Below are 10,889 nucleotides of genomic sequence, written 5' to 3'. Positions count from 1 at the left end.
AGCCAATGAACAAAACAAACAGATTGGGAGGATGAAACAGAATGGGGAAAATAAGAAAAGGATTTGCTTTTAAGATCTTCAAGAATCTTCTTTCAAGCCTCTTTTAAATCACAGAAAATTTCCCACATAAAATACTTCTGTGTTTTGACTGAAAACATTACTTTTGGAAAATAACATTGAGTGCAATAAAGTCTACCCTAAGTGTAGCAGGAATGTTTTCTCTTTTTTTTATAATAAATGTTGTCTCTATAAGAATGTGTCCTTTTGTTTCTGTTAAAATGTTTTGTTTTGTTTGTTTTTAAGGATAAACCTCCCACAAGTCTGAGAAATCTTCACACAAAAAACCCACTCTGAACAAACAAACCAAAACTCCACGCAGTCAGGTTTGACTGGCTGATACAAGAAACTGCATACAATGGCTGAATCTTTCTCTGTACTGCTTACTTTGTTCCATTCTTTTATTACTTCTATGATCTTAACAGATGAATGCACCAATAGCTCATTTTGGTCCAAACTCAGCTCTGCCTGTCTGGTTTACTGCCATCAATATTGCAGATACAATAGTGCATCTAGAACTTTAAGTCAGTGAAAGCTTTAAACATTGCTAAGGTCTTGAACCAATTCTCAGTGAAGAGACTCACTGAATGTGTATCTTCCCTTTGATTTCAATAGGCTCATCAGGGTCTAACTGATATGGTACATCAGAGATTACTCACTAAATTCAGTTTTAAATTCATACTGTCTGTTAGTTTATAATTCTTAGCAAAAGGACATGGATAAGGAGTGTTTGTGCTCATGAAAGTGCAAAAGAAAGAAAAAAAAGATGTCTAAAAAAGTTATTTTGAAATATAATAAACCAGAATATTTAAATGTTCACCTGACTGAGGACTTCAAGAAGTTGATATAGAAGACAAAAATCTGTGGGGACCCACGGGGAGCACAGTTTGCTGTGAGATGTTTTGGAAAACATATTTTAACTTCTTTAAGTCAGGATCCTTATACACAGTATTATGCATTCTGAGAAGATAGTTGTGTAAAGTAAGTTCTTCCTTAGTTGTCTTATTGTTGCTTTTGTTTCCCTCTTTCTCTCTCCTTCACCCTTTTTTTTTTTTTTCCTTAACTGCTGCAACTTTTCAAGGAGCTCCATGGCTACTGCAGAATGCAAAACCACCTGAAAATCTCAAGAGTATCTGAAGCCTTAGTCCTTTAGTGATCCTTTAATCACAAGAGACATACAGGTAATTTTTTTTCACCTCTGGCAAGTGAACACAATAGAAGAAAAAAACAAAAATATTCTAGCCTAAAGAGGTGGTAATTAATGAAAACAGAAAAAAAGGTGTCTTGGTATGTTGTGATAAATGTGGATCTTTTGGAAAAATTTCTGGTCTATGAGGGTGATGAGACACTGGAACAGGTTGCTAAATTACGATAGGCAATGAAGTCAGATAAAGTTTGGAACTGGGACATTAGAAACATCATAAAGATATAAAATGTGAGATTAGAAACTGACACTATGCATTATGATATCAAACTCCTAAATTTTCCCCTTTTTTCTTTTTTTTTATGCAAAGAGAAGCCATCAAACTGCATACAATTTTGTGCAGGGAAAAGGAGAAATGCTAAAGTGTAAAAATATATCCTGCTTGAATTTATTGTATCCAAGTATTTAAAGTCAGTATTTTCAGGAAAAAATAGACAGACATTCTTTTAATACTAATTTATTTTTGAAAAACTTGTAATATGAACTGCAGAGAGTGAGGTTTCACTATTAAGTAATCTTCTCTATTGAAAATAACAGCTTAAGATTCTGCATCAAGAAAGAGCCACTGAATCAGTGCAGGGTGTACTGAAGAATCTGTAATAGTAGGCAGATGTAAGAGAAAAGGAAAATGATCTCTGCATGTTTCATCATAAAGATCAGCTGGGATTTCATGTGGGAAATTCAGCATCAATGTCCTTTTATTCTGATCTAAGCAACATTGCTTTAAAGAGAACCACAACACCTTTTCTTTTTCTTCTCTTCCCTTTCATTTTTTGTCTTTTTAGAAGACATTGTCCACAGCACCAAATTTAGGTATATTAGAGGCAAAATGTGGGAAATACATCTTCTTGATCTTAAAGTCTTAAACTTTTCAGAGTTAGTTAGCTAGTATGAGAATTCTTTTTCCACAAATCAATGGTGAAATTAACCCTTTCTAACAATAGTTACTGCGTAGGAGACTCACAAAACTTAGTTATGGTCCCTGTAAAGGATGATTTTTCTGTATGATTCAAGACACCCATGACAGAATCCATGACTTGCCTTCTGGATGGGTCTTTTCCTGCTCACAGAAGTAGAAGGGCTGTGGTTAAGTCACGCTTACTGAGTGATGCAGAGCTTATTGAAATGGTGAATGACATTTGTACACAAATATGAGGTGCATTGGATGAGTCAGCTGGACCTGGAGGTCAGTCAACACTTTGCTTCCATGAACACTTTGGAGTGATTCTCTGTAAACTTGCCAAAATATTACATTGTAACTTAAAAAAAAAAAAAAAAAGAGTCAGATATTTCTCTCCAGAATATGCTCATATCCAGAGAACCAAGCAAATTGAGAGAGATCAACTTTATTCTTTAACAAGAAAAAAAATCACTGTTTTTTTAATGTTTTGAGGGCCTTGGGGTTTTTTGTCTTTTTTGTTTATTTTTTGCTTATTTCATTTTTTTATTTTGTTGTTGCTGTTCTTTTGTTGGTTGGCTGTTTTTAGCTTTTCTGGGGGTTGTGTTGATTTGGTTTGGTTTGGTTTTGGTTTTGGTTTTGTCTGTTGATTGGTTAGTTGGTTGGTTGGTTGGTTGGCTGGCTGCTTGGCTGGATTGAGGGGTTTGGGTGTTTTTTAGGAAGATTGGGTTTTGAGATTGATTCTTAGGTCTTTCATTTTTTGTTGCTTCTGTTTTGTCTTCTTAATCAAGAACAAAATATCCATATAAATAAGTGATTTTTCAGTAGCAACCAAGAAAAAAAGTAGTTGACTCTTTTTTTCTTCCCTTAGTAGAGAAAAAGTAAAGGACAGAAACTGAGTTTTAAAAAGAACTTCTATAAGATGATGACAAAAGTGATGATTTTGTTTCCATTGCATTTTCTTTGAAAGTCATCATAACTAAAAGATTTCAATCTAATTAGACAGAGTTGATAGCTTGCTGCAGGTAGATTGCTCAAAAAGGTCTTTATAATGTTATTAGCCTAATAGACAGCCAAGACTAAGGAAGAAATTATCTATTTTGTAGTTGAAGTATTATATCAGTGTGTCTTATTGTTTACTTGTCAGATCATAGTGTATCAAACCTGTCCTTCAGCCTTTGTGCATCTTGTAATAAGTACTTTATCTGAATGAATCTTTATCCTGTAGTATAAATAAATTCTACTGTATAAATAAGTTAAATCCTATTTTTGAAAGATGCATTTATTTACATCTATTCTTGGAAGTATTTCATTTGATTTGAGAAGGAGAGAGCAGACTGACTGCAAAAAACAGAATTAACACACAGTAGCATTCTCATAAAAAGCTATCTTTTTTCACAAATTCTTGTGCATTTGTGGGAGTGCTCTGTGCAGCCAGGAAATGTCACTGCAGATGAATTTTAAATAAAGTGTTCATATTTCTTTGGGGACTTTAAGATCAGAAAAGGAAATGGAATATTTACAATTTGGTGCATAATTCATTTACTGTGGGTAACTACCAGTTTTATTTCCACCCCTAGACTCAAGGCACTGAAACCTTGTTAAAAAATAAAAATCTTAGATATTCAGCTATGAATATGAAGGCTAGGTGGCAGTTGTAGTAATAGTAGTAACAACTATAATTACGTTAATTATTTTTCTATTTAGACATCCACATAAAAGGAAGGAATAGAAATCTCTGACAGAAGTCTTGTATTATTCTTTGAGGAAGAAAGACTCTTAAGCAGAATGCTGCCACTTTGACATTGCTCTAGTGTACATTTTGTATCATTCTAACTTGCATACCTCTTATCCTAGCACCAATTTTACCTTGCCCTGGTACCACTGACTTCGATGGAGCTGCCTCAAGTTTACATTTGTGCAACTGAGTCATCATTGGCCATTCCACCATGGCATTCTTTGCACTGGGTAGAAACAGTTCTTTTTGTGAGTTGAGGGTACAAAACTCAGTCAGTGGAGCCCTGATTTCTGGCCTCTATCTTACCTCAGCAAGGTTAATGCACTAATAATTAAGTACCTTGATGTTTATGCAGTTTTTTAAGATGAAAGAGGAAGGGTGTGGTGTTTAAGTAAAATATTCTCATATTTTGTTTTCTGCTTTGGTGGGGGAAAGGTCAGGCAAAGGTCGTCTCAGCTCACGGCTAACCTGATATGCAGCAGATAAAAAGTTTCAGTCTGATTTCATGCCTATCTTAGCCCCTGTATCACTCTGCATTTATGGAGTATTTCAAAATTGCATTCATTTCCATCCCAGTCAGATCTCAGAGAGGGCTTTGCACTTGATAACAGAATGAGACTGCCAAGTTCCTTATAAAGAGGAAATGGCAGGAGTGAATTTAACCTATTTTGAACAAATTGCCTTGGCTGACAGTCAAATATCATATTGATTTTAGCATTGCTCACTTTATAATTTGCTACATGGTCCTAAGTCCAGCATATCTTATTGACCTCCTCATACCCCTGCGTTACAGGCAGCCTCAGGTTTGCTGAGGTGTATGTCTAACTTTTTTTTTTTTTTTTTTTTTTTTTTTTTTAATGAAGGAATACACACTGCCCCCTGCTGAAAGGCCACCAAAACCATTTCTGTTCTTTTTTTTCACACCAAACTTTCTTTCTTCAGGCACTGTTGTCACAGGTACTGGACATATGAATAGTTTTGGCCTAAGTTTTAGTCATGCAGATAGCTCATTATCCCTTTTAGGAGTGTGAAATATTATAGCAAATAAGTTTTTGGCCTTTCACAAAAGCCTTACCACGTACTTCTAACTTTGTCTTCAATGGCAAACAAATCTTGTACCTGGAGTTTATGTTCACTGGATGATCATGCTGTTAGCAGAAGTTAAAAGAGTCTTTTAGGTGATGGCTGTCTTTTGGAATGGGCTATCAAAGTACATTTGGAGATATTAATCTTGCCTAATTTCAGAAGTCTAAATTAGCTGTGCAGTCTAACCTAGTAAAACAGGCTCCTACTTTAGCCTGTGCAGGTAAATCAAGGCTCCAGCAAGCAATTTATCCCTTCTCACAAGCTTGTCTTAAAATGATATAATTTTTGCTCTCTGCCTGTATCTTCCTCATTTACTAGATACGTTCAAGTTCTGGGGATGAACTTGAAAGAAATTATTCTTGTCTTTAAAGCTCTCCAATACCCAAATGGAAACCGGTCGATATCTTTCAAACTAAACTGTAGAGATTCTTGCAATTTTTTGTTTTTATTTTTTTAGATCCAATATTTTTGAGGGTTGTATTTCTTCAAGAGCTACTCTTAGTTAATGAATTTTTAAAATTGAATGCAGATATGGGAAATGCCAGCAGACAATTTTGATTTTATTGAAAAACAAAACAAAAGATAATCCATCTCCCAAATCAGAATCCAAAGTACTTTCTGGAAAATTTTACCTGTTCCAACTGCAGCTCCTTTCCTCATTCCCTTCTCCCAGTAGACAGTGTAAAAGTTGAACACAGAGAACATTATTTTTCTGCTCTGTGATCAGAAACTCCTTTCTCTTGGACTACTTCTTTGCCTTTTCTTAAACCCACTGTAGAGAATATCCCTTTGCATTATTAGGAGGTTAACCTCTCAGGCCTTTCTTACCTCTAATTCCTTGTCTTCCACTCTGTTAATAAAGTCACCCGGACGCTGATGGAAGCTGCTAACCTGGAGCACTAAATAATATTAATCAATGACTCTGATTGAAGATGAGGAAGATGCTGAGGTTTCTCCACATCATCTGTTGGATGCCTTCACTAATCAGATACCTGTGTAATTTGGCAAATTTCTCTTGGGCAGATATTTTAAGGGTGACATATTACCATATTAGTGGTTAATTATGGAACAATATCCGGCCCGTTTAGCTAATTTTGCTTACCTTATACAAATTCTACAAGGAAAAAAGCTGTGGGTAGTTCCCAGTACTAATTACAGACCCCACCTTCTACTTGGACACATAACTCTGAAAAGAATCCTGCTACTTTCTGATAGTTTTCTCTTTATTCCTAGGTATTTGCCATTTGTTTGACAAAAATAACCATTTCTATTCACAGAAATCAGTACAGGCTGCTCAAGAGAGAAATTTATGGTATACAGAAATGTCTTGTCTGATAGGATCACGTGTTTTTTCTTGGATTTTTTTGTGGTGCCATTTTTTTCTGAATTTATCTTTTTTTTCCTTTTTCTTTCCCTTGGTTTACATTTACATGGTGCTTGCTTTAGGTCAGAGCTTGCCTTTTGATCTCTGCTCAAACAGAACAGCACAAGGAAATTCTGGTACATTGGAGCTGTTCTTATGTGTCTGAGAAGGCAACATGGCCATATCAATGGCGCTTAAACTAGATAAATTATTATCCTAGGCTCCCCCTCTTGTTGTGCTGAGAGATGTATTTTATAATCCCAGAATCTCAACAGGTTTGAGTTGCAAGAGACCTCAGGGATCACCTTTTTGGAAGCCCTTGCCATGGGCAGGGACACCTTCCACCAGACCCCTTCCAACACGGACTCGACCAATTTAATAAACATTGAATACGGGGGAGCACAGTGCAGAATGTTCTAACTTAAAATTGCAATGGACAGAAATTTAACCCTGAACAGTAACAGTAATGGGAAATGTTATGACCCATCTTATGTGGAAGCTCTTGGATGGTTCTAGAAGAATTGTCTCAATAGCAGACAGATTGGGAAAATTAGCCGTATTCTTGATATATGTAAAAGGTTAAATCAATGAAATCAAACATTTTTTAGCTGTTGCACTGGGGAAAATACTTGGTGTCATGTCTTCTTCAGTAGATTTAAACTCTTATATCTAAATGCTAAATTCCTAGCATGCTTTTAGGATTTAGTAGGAATTTTTGTAATCAGACAAAACTGATCTGGTTTTATTTTTTGTATTTTGAAGGAGTGTTTAAGTTTGGTTTTCATTGGTGTGTTGGGGTTTTTTTAGGGTAAGATCTGACTCCAAGTCATTGATTTCAATTATTCATAAAAATATGTTTTGCTTTAATATTTATTCAGTGAGCTATATAATTGTTGTTGTTGACTCATAAAAATTTTGTGGAAAAATAGAATCAGAGAAAGAAAAACATATTGTGATTTTTACTTGGGACCTCAAATATTTCTCATGTGGTTTTGAGAAGTGTCTTTTTTGTCCCAAGTAAAAAGCCTTGCAATTAAAAGACATCAATAAACCATATTTTCAACACTTTTATGCAAACACACTGAGTTCAAATTACTGTTGCAGTACTTTGACAACCAGAGAAAGAAATTTCTTAGCAATTAAATCACAATTACCAGCTATTCTAAAGATTTTTTTAAATGATCACATTCTCCCACTTAAATCCTAACAAAGCAGCTCTGTTTAGAAAATCTGCAATGGTAATTCCTGATTTATCAGGGCCTTCAAGTAGGTTTTCCATTTCAAGAAGCCTAAAACTTATATCTAATTCTTTACCTGAAACAGGACCTGATTCATGGCTCACAACCATTTCTTTCCCTACCTGCACCATCATCAACCATATTTCTACTGACAATTCTTTGTGACACCATCAACACACGAACAAGATCTCTGCAGCTATTTCTTCTTTTTCCCCTCACCTGCAAACAGTTTTCATCTAAAAGGCAAAATCAAATAACTATCCAAAATAATGCAGATATTTGTTTATCTTACCCTAAGAAGAAATAAAACACATGTTTATACACTCTGGGAGACACACACAGATGTGCTTAAGGGATGAAGCACTGCCTTCATTGCAAATGACAAAAAACCAAATGGATTGCTAAAAGCAATAGAGCTTCTTCCCGCTCTGCCAGGGAAAAATGGCTGCAGCTCCTGCACCTTAACTGTCGAGAAAAAACTTTATTATGCTTTCTCTCTCTTGCTCTTCCCTCTCCTCCCTCCCTCCCTTCTCTTTCTCAGTGTATCAGTTCATCACATAGCAAACACGACTTCTCCTCAATATATCTCTCTTTCAGATTTCATTGACCTATGACCTGTAATGTCCCAATTTGCTTCAAGTACCTTTATTTATGCCATTCCTAGGACCTATACATTTTGATCTAAGAAACAGTATTCTCTCCTCAGTGCCTATGGAGCACACTTTGCAGGTACCATCAGTTCAGAAAAAGCAGTCACCCAATATATGAGATTGTGACAAGGTATAATGTAATGGTAGTTATGTGAACCTCCAATAAACTAGTGGTACTTCACAGATTACTTGGAGAGAAAGTCTTTTAGCGTGCTTGAAGAAGTATGAAATGAATTTCATTTCCTTCTCATTTGCCTTGCTTTTGAAAGGTTTCATGCAAGATATGTGACCAACTATTATAGTACTAATCCATCCATGACAGAGCTCAATTTTCCCTGAGAATTTACTTCTGAATGGGCTGCAGAAAAACTTGAAAGCTGAAAATTAAAGTAACTGAACAGAGCAACCACTGAGCTGTGGGCAGCTGTCTGTCAAGAAAACCAGTTGGAACAAAAATGTAAATTAGATTTTATTTTTATTTATGTTTTTAAAGCAATCTGCAGAGGTAAAGTTTTACAGCCCTGTGTGTAAACAAGAGCAATGAGATGGAAGTGATGACAAGCTGCTGTTGTTGTGAGTTATTCTCATTAAAGTAAATATAAAAAAAAAAGACCACGGGTTGTTGACAGTTTTAAAACAGAGCACTGTTCTGTATTTAGTCACCCATTATGAGCAGAAACCCTATGGTAATTCAGGCACTCATTTTATTTTTTTTTTCCCCTTCGTGTCACTAAACCCGATAACTTCAGTACGTTATAGCCACATTCTTGAACAGGGTCCTGAGAGTGGCTAAAATGGATTTTAAAATGCATAGCAGAATTGAAGATAATACCATATAAATAGAGTGCTCAAGTGAGCGCAGCCAGCCGGGTGCGGACACGGCGCAGACAAGGCTGTGATGGAGCAGGGATGTGGCACCCACCCTCCCTCCCCGTGATGGAGACAGCCCTGTCACCCTGCACAGCGCAGGGCCCTTCCCACTGCTGCTCCAGAACAGAGGAGCAGGGATGGGAAGGGACATGGGTGGGATGTCTGCCAGGGAAAGGGGTGCCTTCAGCCCCTCCAGCGCCAGGGAAGATGCCTCACTACAGGATCTTAAATGTGACAGCTGTAGTTGATGCCAAAATCTTCAAATACCCTGGGAGTAAGACAAATGAAAGGCTTGCTTCAGACACCCGCTTCCCACCTGGATAATTTGTACCGGTATGGCCATATCTGAAACTCAGAGTGGGGTTTTCTTATCCTGGACTGTGAGTGTTGGAATAAAAATGTTTCTATCTGCAGTAGTCACCACTTCCTGGTCAAGGGGAAAAACCTGACTCTTTAAGAGCATATTTCATTTGACCCATCTTAGATATGGGCCTGAGCTTAATATTGTCCCAAAAGTTCCCACCTTTTCTCCACTGGATGTGAAGGAGTTTGAGTGAGTAGCTCAATTGGAAATGTCTACATGTAGGCAGAGTATTCTGATATGTTTCCTTACATTAACAATATAACAATTCTCACTCTGCAACTCCCTGTACATAAGGGCTAATTTCTCCAGAAATATTGACAAATTTAATCTTGGCCTAAAAAGCTCTCTAGTATGACTGTGAAAAGAACTATTTTTGTGGCACATATGATTATATTCTACCTCTGCCCTGCAGCAAAGCTGCAAACATTTGTGAATTTGCCTGAGGCAAGAAGTTATATGTTGTCTTCAACATCTGATAATCATTGCCCTGGAGAATGAAAGGTGAAATGGAAGGATATTTGGTGAAACCAGAAAAACATGAGATTCCCTCTCCCTGAACAGAATTCCAAGTAATATGACAGATCAGTAGAGATGCAGCAATTTATGCCATTGGAGAATGTGACCTAAGCCCATTTTTCTAAATACGATCTCTTTTTTTTTTCCAACGAATGTTAAAGCTAATATAAACTAGAAGAGGAAAAAAAGTCCATTCCCCTGCCACTGTGTGACATGGAAGAAATATTCCTGCAAATATTTTCCACTGCTTTGATAAGCAAATGTTCTTGATCCCTATAGAAAATTTTCAAGGTGTTGGCCCCTGGGAAGTTCATCTATGAAATTTTATTTATAAAACTGACCAATAATGCTAGAACTTCATTAGATTGAGTGGAATTTCTTTGAAGGTGGCATTTGATGGGTACTGGGCATATACAACTTCTCACAGTCAGGTTGGAATAACAACTGTCAGTCCCATCATTGATCCCAAAATGTTTAGGTGGATTCATGGCAATGCTTATGTCCTACACAAGTCACTTACATGGTGTCCAGTATACTGTTAAGCTTTTCTATGTAAAATTCTAGATATTTTTATGTGTCTAATTTCATCCCATTGTTGTTTCACTCACATACATAGTGGCATTATTTAATTTCTTTCTTTCTTTTTTCTTTTTTTTTTTTTGTGTTTATTAAAAGAAGAAAGAAAAGAGAATATGCAAAAGTTTTTTTAATTAAAGGGGTAAAAGTGTTTCTTACAAAGATTTCCCCATCCTTTGCAAATTAAGTATTTTCACAATGATACTATCCATTCGTATTTAGAAAACTTAAGTTTCCATGAAAGGTCTCAATATATTATTGAAAAGACCAGATGTCAAAAATCTCACTTGCAAGAGTCAGAGGTGCTGGAAAAGATATTCTGTCTCCTC

This window comes from Fringilla coelebs, assembly GCF_963513975.1.
Source record: "Fringilla coelebs genome assembly, chromosome: Z".
NCBI lineage: Eukaryota > Metazoa > Chordata > Aves > Passeriformes > Fringillidae > Fringilla > Fringilla coelebs.
Note: the sequence above shows the minus strand (reverse complement) of the source record.